Raw genomic sequence first — 11614 nt, forward strand, 5'->3', positions numbered from 1 at the left:
TTCCTCGCTGGGTCCGCCTTCGCACAGGTCATCATCATCTTGATGCCGAGTCTGGATCTTCACCACTACTCTCTCGTGCACGGGTTCGATATCCAGACGTGATCTCTTCCTGGAAGGCCTTTGGCATTGTGGAAGGCACCGCTTTCCTCCCTGGGTCAGGCCCTCACTGCTGGACAACCAGGCAATTCTGGTGTAGGCGTACTCCTGGTGGCGGCCGTTGCGTCCTCCAAGTCTCCGATCTGCCTTGATGCCCCACCGTCCCAGTGTTCTCCCGACGTTCAGGACGGCAGCTTTCTCGTACCCGAACCCTTCGCAGAATTCACAGTATCGCAAATATAGCTCAGTTCGGCTTATACAATCTTTAACAGCCCCGGTTTGCTGGATGTGAGCCTCGAAAAATTCAAGGAAGGATTCCTTGCCAGGGTACCGATGGGCAGCGCGGACGTGAGTCATTTCTGCGATCTGGTGAGATGAGTGATTTACTTGACGAAGTAAACTTTCATAGACCAGCACTTGCAAAAATATAGTGAAGCCACACAAAAATATAGTCGACTCTTGTTTCCTCATTGATCTAATATCCTAGATGATACATTAACATAGTGAAGTTGAAGCACTAGTGTAGTGAAGATGAAACATCAATATAGTGATGATGACAGGTTGCGGTAGAGGGTGTACACTGGGCAGAATTGCCTCAAGTGGAGAGTGTAATGTAGCTTGTAGTGGAAATATAATGGTGTGTGTGTGTGTGTGTGTGTGTGTGTGTGTCTGTGTGGGTGTGTGTGTGTGTGTGTGTGTGTGTGTGTAGTAGTGATACAAAGACTATATAAGAAAGACAGGAAAGCAGGAGTAATCTCACGTGAGCAATGACTGCTTAATTGTGCACGTTGTCAACAGCTGGTGGTACCAATTACCCTTGCGCTGTCTGGCCGTCGGTTTGTTGACGAAAACTTTACAGCGAGTTTTCAGTTTGAAAGAAGAAAAAAGAAAATAATCCAAAACTTGTTTTTCATGTTTTTCCCAAGGATAAAGTATTGTACGCACGACTTCTGACAACCATGAGCAATAACATATATAGGTAACATTAAACAAAATATTAGGGACCAAATCAACTGGACGGTTTCATCAACAATCATGCCATATCAACCAGGATATATTTCATTCTTTAACATTAAAGCAACATATTTACATACATATCCTGTAATTGGTCCACGTAAGCCTAATGATCCTGATGAAGTAATTATGCAGATAAGAGATGATGGGAAATACTCTAACAATAATGAGCTTGAAAACAAAGTTAACTAGCATAAGTGACTCGTCAATAAGTAAGCTCAAGAATATTTTTTTCTTTAATTACAAAACTGTAGGTATTGAAGAAATATGGTATGTACTTCCTGATATCTAAAAAAAATTCACCTTTGTCTTTGTTGAGTTTGTAGAAAAATGTGGTTGTTTGTTATCTATTTGTCTTAGATTTATCCCATCCTTGTTTTACTGCAACATTATTTGATGTCTAACTTTATATTTGCATAGATTATTATATTTTTAAATGTTAGTGCTTGTTCTACTGGCGTCATTAACTACAAGATTTCATATAAGTATACACTTTATTCATATTTTGCATATTTTTTTTTTGCCTTTTATCTAATAATGTAAGAAATAAAATTTATGATTTTGATTTCCTCTTATATGTTAATCTGTTGTTGAATGGACAGCCTAGTCTATATGTTATTTTCATGTATGAGAACTTCAATATTTTCTAGTTCTCTTTCTCTTTTCTTTACTTATATCATCTTAGTCTTGCATTTTCTTCTTTGTATTTTATTGTTTTTGGGTGATATTCTTATATCACATATTACATGGGCAACATCTTTGGTTTGTTTCATCTTTGTGTTACGGGAATTTTGTTGTGTGTATATATTGTTATCCTCGTCTGGTATTTAGTTTTGTTTATACCTTATTTTCACACTAAGTTAAGAGAAATTTCCCCCATTTACCCATTACTCATCAGTACCATCAGTTCAGTATACTAATATTAAACACAGACCACCACTACGCCATACCGTGTTGTGATGAGACCTGAGGTCAGGTTAGCCTCGCCCTAATTATTGGCATAATGATTCATCTCTGATGATGATGATGATGCGTCCCTCACTCACACTGTCCGAAAACACACTTCACTCCAAGGACTGACACACACACACACACACACACACACACACACACACACACACACACACACACACTGTCCGAAAACAGACTTCACTCCAAGGACTGACACAGCCACACACACACACACACACACACACACACTCACACACACACACACACACACACACACACACACACACACACACACACACACACACGTGCAGTGTTGTAAACACTGGGTTTCACCTGCGTGCAGACAGTAGCTACGGTGTGCCACATCCTCACCTGCGTGCAGACAGTAGCTACGGTGTGCCACATCCTCACCTGCGTGCAGACAGTAGCTACGGTGTGCCACATCCTCACCTGCGTGTAGACAGTAGCTACGGTGTGCCACATCCTCACCTGCGTGCAGACAGTAGCTACGGTGTGCCACATCTTCACCTGCGTGCAGACAGTAGCTACGGTGTGCCACATCCTGGCATATCATGGCTGGAGCTACAGTGAGGGTGTGGACTGCTCTTGTCAGGGAAGGTGGGCGCCAGGAGCCGTAGCCGGGCACGGGTACTGCTCACGTGAGCCAAGATGGCCAGATATGAGGGGCCACCTTGGACACGCTGGAGTCCGGAATGAGTGATCGACCATGACTGACAGGTTAGGTGGTGTCATAACAACAACGGTGCCTGCTTACACTAAGTAGTGATGGAAATAGAAGTCAATTCACCGCTGGCTAAACGTGTTCACCTTCTCTAACATACAATAAACCATTACACCAGCACATGAACCCATACTATATAATGACAACCTTGTAATATGGATCTGAGAATCAGTGATTGCAAGTCGTGTGTTTACTTCAATGCTGTTGTGATGACATACCTCCTCCTCCATCTATCATGAAGATCAACCTTGTATTGTAGTCCAACATTTGTTGACCATATCATACCACCATAACAGCCACTACCCTGCTATCACACATTATGTTTTCTAACATGTGACACGATGCTTACGTCACTAAACTGCTATAATGATACACATTATCTTGTAAACACCGCTGGGCTATGTCTGATGCTTCATTTCTTATGTTCATATAATCCTATGGTTTATACTGATTTAATTGTGTCGTTAAGCACATTGTGCACATTACAGATACACTGAAATATGTTCCAGTCATCACAAGTTACAGAGTATGTGGCAGTCGCAATAATCTTTTAGTAACTGTACATATCTTGTGGTATCCGTTAGTATGTATTGTCCACACGGATATCTTAATGAACTTTAAATTCAGATAAATAATATAAAACATGTACATATACACTTGTGGATATATCTATATGCATGTAAATGAGGCAGATGAATGTGTTATGTACTTACACTGTTGCTGAAAGCTTAAAGGTTCCGGTAAGAAATATAACGAGTATTGTGGTAAATGATTTTTGTGTAATAAATATGTATTGTGCTGCATTTTGTAACTGTCACAAAGCCAAGATCTTTAAGCCAAAATCCGTAAAGGTCTGGAAGAAGTGATGAAAGGCGTTGAAAATATATATATTTATGATTACAAAACAGACTGTGTTCTATTGGTGTCTAAAAGATGACCCATCATAAGACGACTACTTTAAGACCAAAGTTTTTAGACTTTTAACAAATTATTTACTATTACGTCCCTTTTCTCTCACCATCATTTTTCAGGTTTACTTCAAACAAATGCAACGTACCTAATATTCATTAGGCATAGATATTTCCTGAATGATCTTCAACAACGCGTTGTATAACTCTTTGTTAGTGAAGTTCATTTCGTGTAATGGATCATCCATTACAAAGTTATGTCCATCCACACAAGTGTTACACGTCCCAGGTAAAGATATTTCCTAGATATGACGTCTGTCCAACACAGATATGTCATCTGTAAATATTTGTACAAAGTTCCCCTGCTGGGACGATACTTAAGACTTTCGTATTAAAGTTGATCAGTTGTAAGTGATCAAGCATTACAAAGGTGTGTCCATTACCACAGGTGCTACTGATCCCAGGTCAAGGTATTTCACCATCTTTGTTTCCTTAAACATTATAGTTATGCATGTTTCATCCCTGATTCCAGCCTTACAATCGATTTTTTTCTCCTTATCTTTATCATATAATTAGTCAGTTGAAGTGCAAAACACGCTTTTGAGCCCAGCCACTTTACTGTGTTTGTCAAATGATACCATTGAAATGGTGTTACCGGACTCCAACTGTAAGTAGTTACACCTGGAGTGACAAGTCACCATTGGCATGGCAAGTAATCCACGAGTAACTGAATTTGTCTTGGCTGTGACTTGCCCTTCCATTATTTATATATATTAAAATGTGACAGTAAGAATCAAAAGCCAGAGGAGGAGGAGCAGTACACATTGCTCATGATGTTTATGTATTGGCTTTACATCTCGACTAATAATTACACCTACGTCTTTCTCCTTCCTTGATAGTTCTATTTCTAAATCTTATGATGATCCTCTAATTTGCCTGCTATGTGCACACAGTACATCATTTTGCGTATACCTACAGTGAATATCACTGGCCATTGTACACTGTACAACGATACGCTGTTAATCTTTCTACAGTCGTCTTGCGTCATCGTACCAGTTGATAATGTTGGCTGATTTTGCCATCGTGAAATTGTTTTTAGTCACCAATGTCTCTTATAGACATCAAATATCAGGAAAATCTATCAAACTCGTAGACATAGTTTTAATGCATTGGAAAAAATCGGATATAAGTTTCAAGGATTTTTCTGAAGAGAATTATAGAACAAGACAGATCACATTTATTGTATCACATATCAGTTCACCAGCTAGATATACCATTGTAACATGTTGTGAAACTAATATATGTCCTAATTCATGTACAAGGACCATCTTCTACACATGACCAATATTTCACAACCATCACAAAATGATTCACTGATAAAGCCAGTGTATGTAATGTCCTTCCTTTTCCTCAGCTCATTAGGCATTTTCCGTGACCCAACCTACATGTTATTTGTCCCCTCATTTGTGACCTTGTAGTTGTTGTACGTTGGAGTAATGCTTGACTTGCTATACTGAGGGACAGACACACTGACACAAGCCATTATTCGTTAAATTGACAAAAATGAGGAGATAAATTTCTTGAAAGATATGTCAAGTGTAATGATACATCGACTTATGTACATTTTAGGAATCATTTACAAATTCAAAACAGAATCCGTATGATGGCATAGTGTATTTAGATAAATTTCTAACTCTTAATGTTCTTATCAGTTCAGTCCAAGGTGGAAAAACGTGACAAATAAAGCCAGATAACAGTGTGTCATAAGACCAGAGCCCCTGCCAAGCTGGGACTTGGCCAGACATAAACAACCACTTTCTTATAGACCATTAGTCAAGGTTCTGGGTCGAGCACCAGGATCTATTGACTTCCGTCCGACATAATATATTTTCTCTGATCCTTCATCATCATCACCACACTCCCGGCACCCATCAATAAACCCTTCCCAAATTCCTCACTTCCTTATAAACTCGTCCCTGTAGTCAACAATTAAGAAACCTAAACCGACCAAAAAGCATTACGTTGTTCAACAATGTAAACCCCAGCTAGGGTGAGCCTTAGACACTCTTACGGTATATTGTGATGGACGAAGAATTTACTACCCAAGTAATGTATTACAGTTACTTAATCCAGGAACTCATCACTGATCACCATAGAATACAGATGGCAAAAGTGCATTTTCCTTGTGGATTTATATTGATAATATATGAGATATTTAAACTAATTATTTTATGCGATAATAGATAAAATGTCTTAACTTTTCTGGAGCACAAGGTAGAGAAATATATGTAACGTGATATCGTTAAGATTAACATATCTAACATAAAGATTTCTATTTTGCAGATAAATGTTTTACATGTAGAAATCAATAATGTTTTCAATAACATAAAGATAATTGCGTCAGTATCTATGTTGCAGGCTTTTTATCCGGGTTTTACACACTGTAGAAAAGTATTGTTTAGAGAAGAGTAGTGTAATTATTATCAACACAAGGTTCAAGGATTCTAAGTTATGAGTTTCTACCTTCATAATGTTAGCATCATCCTCTGAGAAAACTTTGAAAAACAGACTTTTATTTTGTGTGATGAGGACTAATGACAAATTATTTACGTTTTTCTTAAGAATATTCTTTATGAATCAAATGAAAGTATTTTGTTAGATAAAAAACTTTCATTAGTAACAACGAGAGATAAACAATCAATATTCATAAACTTTATCTTTGATGAATTAAAATTCATCAAATGACAGATAAAGATTGTTATATACAATTTCCAACAATCTTATTGACATCATAAAACCAAATATGATTAATAAATTTTTCAAATAATCAAAAGTAAAAAGAAGAAGCCGTGTGCAGGTAAATTGTTACCCCCGGTGTAAACAATCATAGGCGGAATCCGGTAACACCTCTTGAATAGCATATGGAAGACAGAGTAGAGTGGGTGGGCTCAGAAGCATGTTCTCCACTTCAACTGACTAATGATATGTTAAGACAACACAAACCACATACATCCATTGTGAGGATGGAATCAGGGATGAAACATCTATAACTAGAAAGGTTAAAGCTGTGGTAATGGACACACCTTTGTAATGCTTGATCACTTACAACTGATCAACTTTAATACGAAAGTCTTAGGTATTGTCCCTCAGGAAAACTTTTTATAAATATCTATAAAACACATATATATGTTAGATATACACTATCTCTAGAATATATCTTTACCTGGGACGTGTAACACTTGTGTGGATAGACACAACTTTGTAATGCATGATCCATTACATGAAATGTACTTCACTAACGAAGAGTTATACAACGCGTTGTTGGAGAACATTAATCAAATACCTATACAGAATTTTTATGTTAGATAAAAGACATTTATTACAAGTGAACATAAGAAATGATGAAAGAAAAGGACGTAGATGTAGATGTTTTATTAAGAGATGAAATATTCCTGCTTTAAATTGTCTCTCTTGTATTTGATTTTCTGTTAGATAGAAACATGCTAATGTAATCTGTTCCTTATGATCATAAATGTTTATGTTTTTAAAACATTTTTATCATTTCTTAAGGATTCTGGCTTACAGACCTTGGTTGTGAACAACCATTATAATGCAACACAATACATATTTATCATAAATAAATCATTTATCACAATAACCATTATGTTTGGACCAGTCCTCAATCACCTTTGTTAATATATAAGGAATTTCCGCCACATTTCAATACATAACATATATCTACACGTGTGAATATATATATGTATATGTTTTTATACATTTTTCTTTGGCTTTTATAATCAAGGTGTAAGATATCCGTCTGAAGAAAATACTAGATAATATTATAGGTTATGTGTGTGTGTGTGTGTGTGTGTGTGTGTGTGAGCGCACACAGGAGTGAAAACATATTTTACACTTTACACTTACAAGGTTAAGAGACGGGGCAACACGAGTGTACAAATCCTTCCTCAAAAGACTCACGTGATAATGATTAAAGTAGTCCACACACACACACACACACACACACACACACACACACAGAGCGGCGCCAGGCTGGAGGCGGGGCATCGTGACGTCACAGGCAAGTCCCTCCCCCCGCCAGATCCAAACATGTGTTGTGTCTGGTGATGGCGGTTCAAGATTTCCCACATTTATATTGATCTTTACATTATCATCCACTCCCAAAGTCACCTGGCATTCTTGTGTTTCAACAACAGACGTGATATATGCAACACCAGGCAAACATTGTACCATTATCTGATAGGTTAATTGGTGCACAATCAAGAACCAGTGAATTTCATCGCCGCCATAAGTAAGTAAGGAAGGTGACTTTAATGATGATAAATACGACCTGGTATGGCTGTGTCTACACACTACCGCCATCTGGTCAACATTGTACATACCAACCTTTAAACTGTGACATTCAACCACAAGGTTTAAAGTCGCTCATGAAAACGCGAACTTAAAATCTATCCATTTAAATCTACCATTCATCAATCAACATTTAAACACCGTCATTTGAACGTAAACCTTCCAGCTGCGTTATCTTACCAGAGTCCTTTAAGATACGTCATATAAACACAAAACTTAAATGTACGTTAAGCTTGTGCAAACCATTATTGAAACTCAAACTTTTAAATTAAAATTGTAATGAAAATGCGAACTTTTAACTCTGTCAAATTCCAGCTATTGTACAAAATGATTCACTTAATTGACAAATTTTAATGTCAGTTAATTTAACAATATCCTTTGTGGTTCATCTCTGAAACAAACATTTAAACTTTGTCTCTAGAACTGAACACAACCATTAAGTTTCATAAATGTAATGGAAATTTGGATAATCTATCAAAATTCGTCATATAACGCAAACTTTTAAATCCTTCCATTCAGTTGGGCCGTTACTTGCCTGGCTCCTGCCATTCATAATATGTCCTTTTATATTGTATGTTGACTACGCTCTCATTCATTCGTCATTTGGATCGTCTCACTGATATTCCATTCATAAACTTCATTCCTGCAGCTTATTTTTGACCGCCATGTTGCTTCCTTAAGGTTTATAATTCTTTGTGTATTTAATAATAGAAGATTCAATGATATTTCTCGTGGTACTGGAATTAGAGTTAATAATGCCATCTCAGTTATTAACTCTAACTCAAGTATCACGAGAAATATCATTGAATCTTCTATTACTGAATACACAAAGAATTATAATCTTAATATTAGTGATGGTCTATACAAATTGGATAACTTTAATGTTGATAAAATTTGTAAACAATTCACTTTTTTTGTCCACATAATAAGTTTATGATACGCTTGTTGTCTGTCTTGGACAATCACATGTTTACCATATGGCGTCCTAGCTACGTCTCTTCGTTGTATATCAACTGACTGTTATATTTCTCTCTTATGTCTCCCCTGATGATGTGAGTTTTAAACGAAAGTGCACTTGGGAACTTATCGTGTTTATTTTCCCCGTGAACTCATAAGAATATACTTGACCACGTGGAAAACTGCGATCCTTTTCAATATATATATATATATATATATATATATATATATATATATATATATATATATATATATATATGATAGAGTGGCAGATATAGGGTGTTTTGGTCGAGGTGGTGTGCAAAGTGAGAGGGTTAGGGAAAATGATTTGGTAAACAGAGAAGAGGTAGTGAAAGCTTTGCGGAAGATGAAAGCCGGCAAGGCAGCAGATTTGGATGGTATTGCAGTGGAATTTATTAAAAAAGGGGGTGACTGTATTGTTGACTGGTTGGTAAGGTTATTTAATGTATGTATGACTCATGGTGAGGTGCCTGAGGATTGGCGGAATGCGTGCATAGTGCCATTGTACAAAGGCAAAGGGGATAAGAGTGAGTGCTCAAATTACAGAGGTATAAGTTTGTTGAGTATTCCTGGTAAATTATATGGGAGGGTATTGATTGAGAGGGTAAAGGCATGTACAGAGCATCAGATTGGGGAAGAGCAGTGTGGTTTCAGAAGTGGTAGAGGATGTGTGGATCAGGTGTTTGCTTTGAAGAATGTATGTGAGAAATACTTAGAGAAGCAAATGGATTTGTATGTAGCATTTATGGATCTGGAGAAGGCATATGATAGAGTTGATAGAGATGCTCTGTGGAAGGTATTATGAATATATGGTGTGGGAGGAAAGTTGTTAGAAGCAGTGAAAAGTTTTTATCGAGGATGTAAGGCATGTGTACGTGTAGGAAGAGAGGAAAGTGATTGGTTCTCAGTGAATGTAGGTTTGCGGCAGGGGTGTGTGATGTCTCCATGGTTGTTTAATTTGTTTATGGATGGGGTTGTTAGGGAGGTAAATGCAAGAGTTTTGGAATGAGGGGCAAGTATGAAGTCTGTTGGGGATGAGAGAGCTTGGGAAGTGAGTCAGTTGTTGTTCGCTGATGATACAGCGCTGGTGGCTGATTCATGTGAGAAACTGCAGAAGCTGGTGACTGAGTTTGGTAAAGTGTGTGGAAGAAGAAAGTTAAGAGTAAATGTGAATAAGAGCAAGGTTATTAGGTACAGTAGGGTTGAGGGTCAAGTCAATTGGGAGGTGAGTTTGAATGGAGAAAAACTGGAGGAAGTGAAGTATTTTAGATATCTGGGAGTGGATCTGGCAGCGGATGGAACCATGGAAGCGGAAGTGGATCATAGGGTGGGGGAGGGGGCGAAAATTCTGGGAGCCTTGAAGAATGTGTGGAAGTCGAGAACATTATCTCGGAAAGCAAAAATGGGTATGTTTGAAGGAATAGTGGTTCCAACAATGTTGTATGGTTGCGAGGCGTGGGCTATGGATAGAGTTGTGCGCAGGAGGATGGATGTGCTGGAAATGAGATGTTTGAGGACAATGTGTGGTGTGAGGTGGTTTGATCGAGTGAGTAACGTAAGGGTAAGAGAGATGTGTGGAAATAAAAAGAGCGTGGTTGAGAGAGCAGAAGAGGGTGTTTTGAAGTGGTTTGGGCACATGGAGAGGATGAGTGAGGAAAGATTGACCAAGAGGATATATGTGTCGGAGGTGGAGGGAACAAGGAGAAGAGGGAGACCAAATTGGAGGTGGAAAGATGGAGTGAAAAAGATTTTGTGTGATCGGGGCCTGAACATGCAGGAGGGTGAAAGGAGGGCAAGGAATAGAGTGAAATGGAGCGATGTGGTATACCGGGGTTGACGTGCTGTCAGTGGATTGAATCAAGGCATGGAAAGCTGTGTAGGTATGTATATTTGCGTGTGTGGACGTATGTATATACATGTGTATGGGGGGGGTTGGGCCATTTCTTTCGTCTGTTTCCTTGCGCTACCTCGCAAACGCGGGAGACAGCGACAAAGTATAATAAAATAAATAAATAAATATAAATATATATATATATATACATATACATATATATATATATATATATATATATATATATATATATATATATATATATATATATATATATATATATATATCCTTCAGTATGTTTAGTTTCGATAATGAGGAACAGAAGAAGGAGACAAACAAGTAAATTTCGTCAAAGACATCTCTCTTTTCTTAACGCTGCCTCGCAAAGATTTTCATTATTTCAAATTGAAGAAACAGACGAATTTTCTATTGTCTGGTTAGCTCAGTGGTAGAGCGTGAGTCTGACACTCAAGGTCGTGGGTTCGAGACCCACACCAGACATAATTTTTGTCTTTTTCTTTTTTCATTTTGTCCGCACCACATGTGTGCAACATTCAGTATGTTCGTCCAACGTTATAGTGAAGATCTTCACAATAAATTGGGGTTTTCGACCTTATCTGAAAGTGTCAGGTCCACCAAGACGTCCTTGAAATCTTCCAAAAGCTTCTGGCGATCCTCCTCCAACTGCTGGGCACATCAGAGTTAACATGGGCCGGACATCGGTTG

General features: G+C 37.9%; 1 non-coding gene across 1 annotated transcript; it reads left to right on the plus strand.

Moving 5' to 3' along the window:
- The first annotated feature begins 11319 nt into the window (after window positions 1–11319).
- On the plus strand, window positions 11320–11389 carry TRNAS-UGA (transfer RNA serine (anticodon UGA)). The gene has a single exon. It is a non-coding gene; the product is annotated as a tRNA-Ser (tRNA).
- Window positions 11390–11614: the final 225 nt, after the last annotated feature.

Source organism: Panulirus ornatus, chromosome 5 (assembly GCF_036320965.1).
Source record: "Panulirus ornatus isolate Po-2019 chromosome 5, ASM3632096v1, whole genome shotgun sequence".
Classification (NCBI taxonomy): domain Eukaryota; kingdom Metazoa; phylum Arthropoda; class Malacostraca; order Decapoda; family Palinuridae; genus Panulirus; species Panulirus ornatus.